The sequence below is a fragment of the Phaseolus vulgaris genome, chromosome 5 (assembly GCF_051622355.1).
Source record: "Phaseolus vulgaris cultivar YP4 chromosome 5, ASM5162235v1, whole genome shotgun sequence".
NCBI lineage: Eukaryota > Viridiplantae > Streptophyta > Magnoliopsida > Fabales > Fabaceae > Phaseolus > Phaseolus vulgaris.
Window position 1 is genome coordinate 13,099,420 of NC_143502.1, and position 10,644 is coordinate 13,110,063.

Here is a 10,644-nt window from a genome sequence, read left to right on the forward strand (position 1 = left end):
ATGTTCTTTGAATCAACCATACAAAAACAATGTACCTTTCACCCCAATTTTCCAATTCACACTCCAATGCCTTTGCCGACGCAGCTTCTTCCTTTTTCCAAAATTTCTCATCAAGTTTATTCCATTATTATAATCTTAAATTTGTACAATGAAAGCTTCCAAATTTGAAAAAAAACATTACCCTGAAATGATGGCAGACAACAAGTCAATAGGTCATTAAAGGAAAAAGAAGACCAAAAGAAGTTCAATTTAATGCATGGAAGAGTGTTGTAGTTTTTTTATATCCATGTTTGAAGAAATAAATGTCTTGGTTGGTTGGTAGATGCTATGTAATTACTTCTTCCATAAGTGTGCTATTTTAAAATTATTTTTTGATTTTATTTTCTACTCACTTCTTTTCTATATGTAATTGTTGTTTAATTCTGTTTTACTTAAACCAAAAAACATTTAATTCGGCTATTTTCAATATAATTTTAATTAAGTTGTCTATTAGTATTTTCTCTTCAAATAATTTTCGTGCACAATAAAAATAGAAATATGATTGAATAAAAGTTGTAATATCTTCAAATTTTAAAATAAAAGATAAAATAATAATGTCTATTTCAAAATATATAAACATAGAGAATATTTAACTGTTTTACATATTTGAGGTAAAAATTAAAAGTGAAAAATGAAAAGTACTATAAATATTTTAGTAATATCAATAAAATTATTTTGTTTTTATTTTTTATAAAGAGAATTAAAGGAGACTTAAAAAATAGATGAAGATCGTAGAAAAATAGACTTAATTGTTGCTATTTGTTCATGTGAAAAAGTATTTCATCCATTCACTTTCATATAGGCTTTTTAAGGAATCTATGAACCGAGTGGTTTAACTTATATTTAAAAATATAAGTTAAAGCTAAATTATTTAGTTATTCAAAGTTAAAATTTATAATTTTTTTAATTTTTATATAATTTTTTAAGTTTATGAAACTTCTTTTTCTTGAAAAGGTTTGGTTAGTTAGGAGGAATGACTTGTTAAACCTTTCTATCATATTATAATTTGATTTAAAGTAAGTTTCTTTTTTATATCTCTAAGACTATTGTTCTTGCTGTTTGACCTGGTTGTCGGTTGACTTTGGGAACAGGTTGTAATTCCGTCTACTTCTGCTGGATTTTGCCCTTTTTCTGGGATGTTGGAACACGTCTCTGTTTGAAACAGAGGGGACCTATTGATTGCACTCTGACGATCAAGTCAGTACTGGGCTAAGAAATAATGAGTAAGTAAGCAAGTAGTTTCAGTCTTAGAAACGGTGTACCTTTACCAGGGATCTCGAGTCCCTTTTATATACTACTTTTAGGTTACTTCATTGTAACACCCCTTCTCTCACGAGAACATTATCTCGAGTGAAAGTAGGTTTGATGGGGACAATCTGTTACAATGTCGCACAATCTCAGTGCAACAATCGCACAAAATTTTCCTCCTTGGAGTGCATAATCTTAACAGCATGGCCGCCAAGGTACCAACTCATGTACCAGCATCATGGGGCCCATATGTTACTGTAGGCGCTCTAGGCTTTACGTATCATGCATGCAGCTTATCCCTGAAAATCCTAACGCTCTTGGGCCTAGGCATCTTTAGGGGATATTTACTTATGCTAGACCCAAATGTATTATACACACCACATGAACTTTCTCGCTGATCAGGCCTTATATATACGGGTTTCAACACACGCATTCCTGGGCCCACTTACGTGGCCATTAACTTGTCCAGACCATCGAGCGGACCTGCTTCACACAGGTGTCGATGTCCGATCACCTGAGCACTAAGCTCGACGCTCTGGTCCTATACACAAGCCCCCCAGGCTCGAGCTGGAACTTGTTCCAGTGAAGAGGCTAACTATTCTCCTATGGCGACCTACGTGTCTTGTGAATGAGGTGACGTTTCACCATACTTCCTCACAAGCGCACACATGGCCATCATCAACGGTTGGAAAGCGTTGCCGCTTGCGCTTCCCCTATACGTTAACCTTTAGATTTTTGCGCTTCTCTTTGAACACTCTTCTTTGAACACCCTGTTCTCTCCTCTCCAAATAAGCCTCCTCGCCTCCTTTCATCAATCATCTCAAGGTGCACTTTTTATCTTGTGACTGATTTTGGTATGTCGTTTCAATGCCTTTAATATGCTCATAACTGCGTTGGGACTGTTTGTATTTCTCCTATCTATGACCGTAAATACCTCTATTTTTCTGCTTCCTTGCTTCTTGTAAGAATTGATGGCTTAAACAAGAGGGGGGATGAATTATTTTATGAAAGTTTTTCGCAAAGAGTTGATTTAGAATGAATCTTTATCAAACAATCCAGATAAGAAATTAAGGAAAGCAATCAAACAATCCAACAAAAATAGTTATCAGAATTTTAACCGGTTAAACCTTCGTTTTAATCGGTTGTTTATACTAGCAACAAAAATGAAATTATCAAACAGTTGTAGAGAGTTTGAGAGAAAGAGAGATTTACACAATAGGTCTATACTGGTTCACTCATACTTGAGCTACATCTAGTTCTCAGAAGAACCTCTGAGTTCCACTAATAACCAATACCAAATTACAACACACACAAATAGGTAACCTTGCAACCCACAAGATTCACTCACCCTCTTTGAAATACCAAACACCTTAAGACAGAACAACCTTTGCCTTTACAGGATTTCAAACACACACAACAGGTAAAAGAAGTACTATTACAAGTATCTAGACAAGGATAGAAAACACATGGATTTGCACAATACATGAAACTCCTATGATCAGAACTTGTTACCACAACAAAGCATGAACAACAATCTTGCACTATGAAAACCTCCTTTAAAAAACAAATCTTTTTCTTTGATCTCAAATTTGTATCAATACTTGTTGTATTTGATTGTGTATTTTGCTTTGAAAGAAGGGCTATATTTATAGCTCTTGAAATGTAGCCGTTTAAGGCAGATTTAATCAGCTGAATCAGTTAAAACAAGTTTTCAAAAATTTGTTATGAAAACACACATTTAACCGGTTGAAACCACGATTTAACCGGTTGAAACCACGATTTAATCGGTTGAAACCACGATTTAACCGGTTGAATGAGTTAAGCAGTTTCATAACTAATTCAAAAAGCAGTTTCAAAAACCTCAAGCTAGCTAAGTGACAAACAACTGATTATCTCGATGATTCAACTGATGGTTTTCCCTTTGCTTGGAAAAACATTTTGTTTCTTTTATAACTGATTGGTCAAGCTTGTGCAAGGATTAAGATTTGATCTTTTACAAAGATTCTAAACAATCTAATCTAAACCCAAACCAAAAGTAGCACAACTTTAGGCTTCATGTGGATTTGACACATCAAAGCTCCCATGTTCAACACTTCTTTCTTCAAAACACATGCACTTCTTCCTCTGGGTATTGCATTTGTTTTCTTTCTTTGTTTTAGATTCCCTGTAAGATGGATTACAAAACCCTATACCCCTGGGCTCCTAGTAACCTTTTAGAGAAAACCTCTGAGTTCACCACTCATGTGAAAATAGTATTGTATAGGAAGAGCGAGCACCCTAAAAAGAATTTTCTTTTTGGCAAAGAGCACGACAAGTTTGTAAGGTTGTGCCTTGTAGGGTAGATGAACCTATTTGCTGTGATGAGTCATCGGACCCAGAGGGCCCATTCTGCTTCATCTACTCTACTGTTTTCAAAAATATTCTTCTTCGCCTTCCCTTTAACAATTTTAAAAGAGCCCTTCTCACCGAAATCAACATCGCCCTAGTCCAGCTACACCCAAATAGTTGGGCGTTTGTTCGGGGATTTTCCATCTTGTGCCACCACTTTGGCCATCTGCCATCAGTGGATGTGTTCCTATACTTCTTTGAAGCCAAGCGACCAAGTCAGAAGTTGTGGGTGAGTTTCAACAGGGTTGCTGGGAGAGTTTTGTTTGTTGGGTTTAATAGTGTCAAAGTTCAAGAGGGGGGATGAATTGACCTTTTAAAAGCTTCTCGCAAAAACAATATTTAACACAGTTTACAGAAAATAAATCGATTTATATGGAAATGAGCAGATTTATTTTAGCACTGTTTGTGTGTTTGAAAAGAGTTTATGCAGCAAGGTTAATCACAAGATCTGCAGATATATTTTTTAGATGCTCACACACTGATATTAGAACGAAAAACAGTGAATCACCAAAACAACAACCTTCAATTTCAAGCAAGTGATTAAGGTTCACTTAATGGCTTGACAGTTTATTGAGTGATCTATTACAATCAACCTGTTCTAATGGCTTTTAACAGATTATAAGTGTTCTTATTGAAATCAACCAGTTTTCCAGAAATTAAGAACAATATGAACCGTGTCCAGACAGAACAGATTTATTTTTAATTGAACCGATTTATTTCTTTGCTGTTTTATCAATTATGCAAAAACTTAATTGCAGAGATTGAGAGAGAATGAACACAAGGCAGTTATACTGGTTCACTCAACTGAGCTACATCCAGTCTTCACCCAAACCAAGGTGAAATTCACTAAATCACAATACAAACAAACACAATTCCTACTGTTCTTGAAACCTACAAGAACTTAGGTACTCTTGCTGAAAAAACCTATTTCAGCTCACACACACTCTTCAAGAAAACCTATCAAGAAGAGTGTTCAACCAAACTATTACAGGAAATGAAAAGTGAAACGACTACACCTGATTGAGGATACAAAGATCTGCCTTAAACCAGTAGGCAAGATTGCTAGAACAGTAGCAACACCTCACACCAAGCTTTTGGAACCAAACCAAGAACAAGCACTTTGTGATTTTCGAAATCTTTGAAGAACAAATGCTAATTCTTTGTAAACTTTTAATTCTCTGCTGTAAAACTTGTTTTTACAAATGTATGAACGAAGATTAAACTCAGAAACAAGTTTTCATTTTATAGAAAACTAACTTATAACAGAATTTTGAAAAACAGTTAAAGCTGTTATAAAATGAACAGATTTATTTTCAAAAGCAGTTAGAAAATTTGTTAAGTGAGGAGACTTAGTCAACCATTCTGGTGCAGAGATAAAACTGAAAAACGTTTAAGCTAGATATGGCACCAGAGACAAAATGAACCTATTCATTTACAGATGAACAGATTTATTTTTCAAAACGAAAACAGAAAAGCTTAACTATTTAAACACAGTCGTTTTGAAAGGTAGAAAACTTAGTCAAAATACATGATGCACAAAATCTAATTTTCACAAGACTTAGCCAAGACATCAGTTTAAAAATGAATCTGTTTATTTAGAAGAACAGATTTATTTGTATGCAGTAAACGTGTTTTTGGTAAAACATGTGAAAAACAGTTTAAGAAACCTTATGCTTGTTCTTATCACATGGCCAGTGGTTATGAGGTGAGTTACTCAGCAAAAAGCCCACTCTTAAACAACCTCTAAGCACTACCTAAGACACACTTAAAGCAAAGCAAAAATACACATGAAATGTACATAAAAGTCTTCATCAAACACAATCTTGAAGGGGCAGCAACCATCTTCAACAATCTCCCCCTGTTTGATGGAGACAAATCCCCATAGCTCTTGTTGCTTTAAGAACCTGCACTGCACCACAGATTAAATCAGAAAAACAGAACATTGCATAACATGTAAAATGGTTTAAAGGTGCAGAATTTAACTCCCTGTTTTAGCTAGCTTCACCTAGCATGGTGAGCTATTTTTCTCCCCCTTTGGATTCATCAAACAGCATGTAATCCTAGAGAAAAAAACCAGAAGCATAACCATAATAGTCCAAAAGATAAAGACAAATTGTTCATCATTACAAACTTTTAAACTAATAAAGAAAGCATGAAAAACAGAAGACTACTGATCCTTGTTGTAAAGCTCTGCAAGTTGTGCCTGAACCCTTCAATCTAATCATCAAGGTGTTGAAACCTTGCTTGAGTAGTTTCAAAGTATGCCCTTTATTCTGTAGTCATTACATCAAGGCGATACAACACTTGCCTTTCAAACATAGACATTGGTTCTCCTCGGTATTTTGGAGATTGATAGGCAACTATGGCATTTGCAGCAACTCCCTCATGCACAGATTGGGTGGCAGGTGAGTCATCCTCCATGGGAACAGCTTCATCCTCATCCTCATTGTGGAGGTTTGATGCTTCATGTTCTGCTTGAGGGTCCTTTCCTTTAAGAACCACCCACTTGTCCTCAATTTTGTGAAATCCCATTTTGGTGAGAGTTGAATTATCAATCTCACTTACAGCTTTGATAGGGTCGTTTCTCTCATTTGTAACATCAACACCAAAGTAATCAATCAATTTGGAAACAAGAATAGCATAGGGAAAGCGGTAATCAGCCAACCTTTTTGATTTGAGCATGTGTTCATTGATAATGAAAACCCAATTTACCTTAATCTGGTTCATGATGCAATATAGAAGAATTAGATCCTCTTCATGTAAAACTGCATGATTTGTACCTCTTGGGATAAGTTGCCATGCTATGATGTAGGCAACAAGGCGTGGAGTGAGGTTCAAATGCCCTGCACGGAACCTGCTTATACTCTCTGTAGAATTCCTCATGCAGCTTTTATAGTATTGCAGCTTGTTGAATTCTTGAATTCCACTGGTGTTTCCCTTTCCTACTTTCAGTCCAGCATACTTTATTCCAGCCACAGAATTCCACACCTCACTTGTGATCTTCATCTTGGTCCCTTTCACATAAGATACAACATTCTTTCCATCCAATGTGAGGTTAGTGTAAAACACCTTAACCAAGTCAAGATATACATTACCCGTTAATTCCAGCAGCTTTTTTAGTTTCTGGTGCTTCAACACAACCCTTGTTTCTTCCAATTTTTCAGATTTCAGCCAGTTGAAATCCAGCACCTTGGGTATATTAATCTGCTTTCTGCTTGTCTCGTGAATGTAGGCATTGATTGCTTCTTCATTTCCAGCGAACCAACCTTCTAGCACACCTTGAAAGGTGGTTTGCTTGCCCTTATTTTTCTGTTTCTTTGAAGAAGAAGCCATGGTTGAACCAGAATTTTTCTCTTGTTTCAAATGGTGAGAACAGAGAATAGGTAGCCAATGTGGGTAGCAGATATTCACACAAATTTATAGTAAAATGAATGGGTTGATACGGCAGTTATGAGTGGATATGCATGAAGATTTTATGCTCTGAATTTGTGCAGAGAATCTTTGAAAATATGCAGCAAATATTTAGGGTCACGATGCACACAATTTATACCTTTATTGAGCACTCAAACCATCAAATCGGTTACATAACCATGACCAAAACCGTCAAAGGTACAGAGGTTAATGCCCACTAGGTCAGTCAAGCAGTCAAAGATCAAAATTTCTCTTTCCTAGTCATAAATGCATATCAGTACAGAAAATAAACACATTCAATTACGAATAAACAGATTTAATTTTTCACTGCTAGGCACAATTGATATTTATAATACCCAATTCATTAAGCAGAAAATTAAACCTATATTTGGCTAATGGTTTTGTGAACAAATCAGCAAGTTGTAAATCAGTACCAATGAACTTAATCTCACATGTTCCATTTGAAATGTGTTCTCTTAGGAAGTGATGCCTAATTTCAATGTGTTTGGTTCTTGAATGCATGACAGGATTTTTGGTTAAGTTGATAGCACTTGTATTATCACACAGCAGAGGTATATGGTTAAGTAAGATACCAAAATCATTCAATTGATGTCTTAGCCATATAGTTTGAACCATCAACTCCCTGCTGCAATGTATTCTGCTTCAGCAGTGGAGAGAGCTACACAAGCCTGCTTTTTGCATTGCCATGAGATCAAGGTTGATCCAAGCAAATGACAGGTTCCACTTGTGCTCTTCCTATCAATATTGCACCCTGCAAAATATGAATCAGAATATCTAGTTAAACTTAATGAAATATTACCTGGATACCACAAGCCAACTTCTTTAGTTCCTTGCAAATACTTCAAAATCCTTTTGGCAGCATTGTAGTGTGATTCTTTAGGAGCAGATTGAAACCTTGCACACATGCACACTGCAAACATTATGTTTGGCCTGCTGGCAGTGAGATACAGTAGTGATCCTATGAGTCCTCTGTATTTGGTTTCATCAACAGAAATTCCAGCTTCATCATGATCCAAATGACAGCTTGTTGAGAAGGGTGTGCTGATTGGTTTACACTTGTCCATTTCAAATTTCTTCAGCAGATCCTTGCAATAGTTAGCTTGACTTAAGAAAATGCCATCCTTGAGTTGTTTGACCTGCAAGCCTAGAAAATAGTTCAACTCACCCATCATTGACATTTCAAACTCACTCTTCATGACTTTCATGAAAGCTTCACACAATTCTCCATTGTTTGATCCAAAAATGATGTCATCCACATATACTTGTACTAGAATTGTGTCATCTCCTTTCTTCTTGATGAACAAGGTCTTATCTGATGTGCCTCTGTCATAACCTTGAGAGATGAGAAAATCACTTAGCCTCTCATACCATTGCCTAGGAGCTTGCTTGAGTCCATAGAGAGCCTTTTTGAGTTTGAACACATATTCTGGATGTTGATGGTCTTCAAAACCTGGTGGTTGTGAAACAAATACCTCTTCATTTATATAACCATTTAGAAAGGCACTCTTCACATCCATTTGAAACAGCTTGAACCCTTTGATGCAGGAGAAGGCAAGCAGCAATCTAACAGCTTCTAACCGAGCCACTGGTGCATACGTCTCATCATAGTCTATCCCTTCTTCTTGATTGTACCCTTTAGCTACTAGCCTAGCCTTGTTTCTGGTGATCACTCCATGCTCATCCATCTTGTTTCTAAATACCCATTTTGTCCCAATTATATTCATCTCAGGTATTCTAGGAACAAGAGTCCAGACCTCATTAAGAGCAAATTGATTCAGTTCCTCTTGCATGGCTAAAATCCAGTTGCTGTCCTTGAGAGCTTCATTCAGATTCTTGGGTTCAGCTTGAGATACAAAGGTCATTGCTTCACAGAAATTGTTCAAGAATTTTCTAGTTGATACTCCTTTCTCAATGTTCCCAATGACATTATCAAGGGTTAAGTCTCTTGGGGTTTTCCACTCTTTTGGCAAACCTGCAGCTGCAGTAGATTCTTGTATAGCATGTGTATCAGCAGTATCAAAATGAATCGATTCATTTTGATTTAAAACAGATTTAAATTCATTACAGTCAAGATCATCAGTAGCAGTTTTAGATATGCTATGATCAGTTTCATCAAAAACAACATGCATTGATTCTTCTACTATAAGCAACCTTTTATTGAAGACTCTATATGCATGACCATTCAAAGCATAACCAATGTGCACACCTTCATCAGATTTAGCATCAAACTTACCAAGATTTTCTTTGCCATTATTCAATACAAAGCATTTACACCCAAATACCCTAAGGTGGCTCACACTAGGTTTTCTGCCCTTATACAATTCATATGGGTTTTCTTAAGAATAGGTCTTATTAGGGTTCTATTTAACACATAAGCTGCAGTATAAACTGCATCAGCCCAAAAATACTTAGGAAGCTTAGATTCATTTAACATAGTTCTAGCTAGTTCCTCTATTGATCTATTTTTCCTTTCAACTACACCATTTTGTTGGGGTGTCCTAGGGGCTGAAAAGGTATGTGCTATCCCATGCTTCTCACAGAACCTCTCAAATCTAGCATTCTGAAACTCTCCCCCATGATCACTTCAAATTGATTTTATGCAGCAACCATTTTCATTTTGCAGAATCTTTGCTAATTTCTTAAAGGCAGTGTAAACATCATGTTTATAGTCCATGTAAATCTAGAGTAGTCATCCACAACAACTAAAGCATACAGATTTCCAGCCAAGCTAGCAACTCTAGATGGACCAAATAAGTCCATATGTAACACATCCAATGGATTTTTTGTAGAAACAATATCCTTTAACTTGAAAGAGGATTTGATTTGTTTACCTTTCACACAAGCATCACAAAGCCTGTTGTCCTGAAATTTAATGTTAGGTAAACCAGAAACTAAATCTTTAGATTTCAATTTATTCAAGTGATTTGTGTGTACGTGAGCTAACCTCCTGTGCCACAGCAAAGACTCATCACTTCTGGACAGCAAATACTCATTTGAAGGGTTAGTTTCCATGATATTCAGCAGATATATGTTATTCACTCTCTTACCAGTAAATAGTACCTTACTAGATGAATTACTTGAGATTGTGCAGCCTTTTGACTCAAAGTTCACCTTGTATCCTTTGTCACAAAGCTGACTTATGCTGAGAAGACTATGCTTGAGTCCTTCTACATACAGCACATTCTCAATGGTTGTTGAGTTCCCTGTTCCAACAGTGCCTCTGCCCAAAATCTTCCCTCGGTTATTATCACCATAGGTTACATGTCCTTCTGCTTTGAGCTTCAAGCTAGTAAATTTTGTAAGATCTCCAGTCATATGCTTGGAGCAACCACTATCCAAGTACCATTGATTCTTCTTATTGTTCATATGCTAAACAAAGTAAAAATGATACAAATGGTACCCTTTTCAGTATAGGGTCTAGCACAGATTAAAACCTTCTCTTTGGTAGCCATTTTGCTAAGTTCTTAGGAACAAGATGCTTTCTAGCAATGCAAGACCTAGAGGTATAACCAGATTTCATGCAGTAAAAACAGGTTA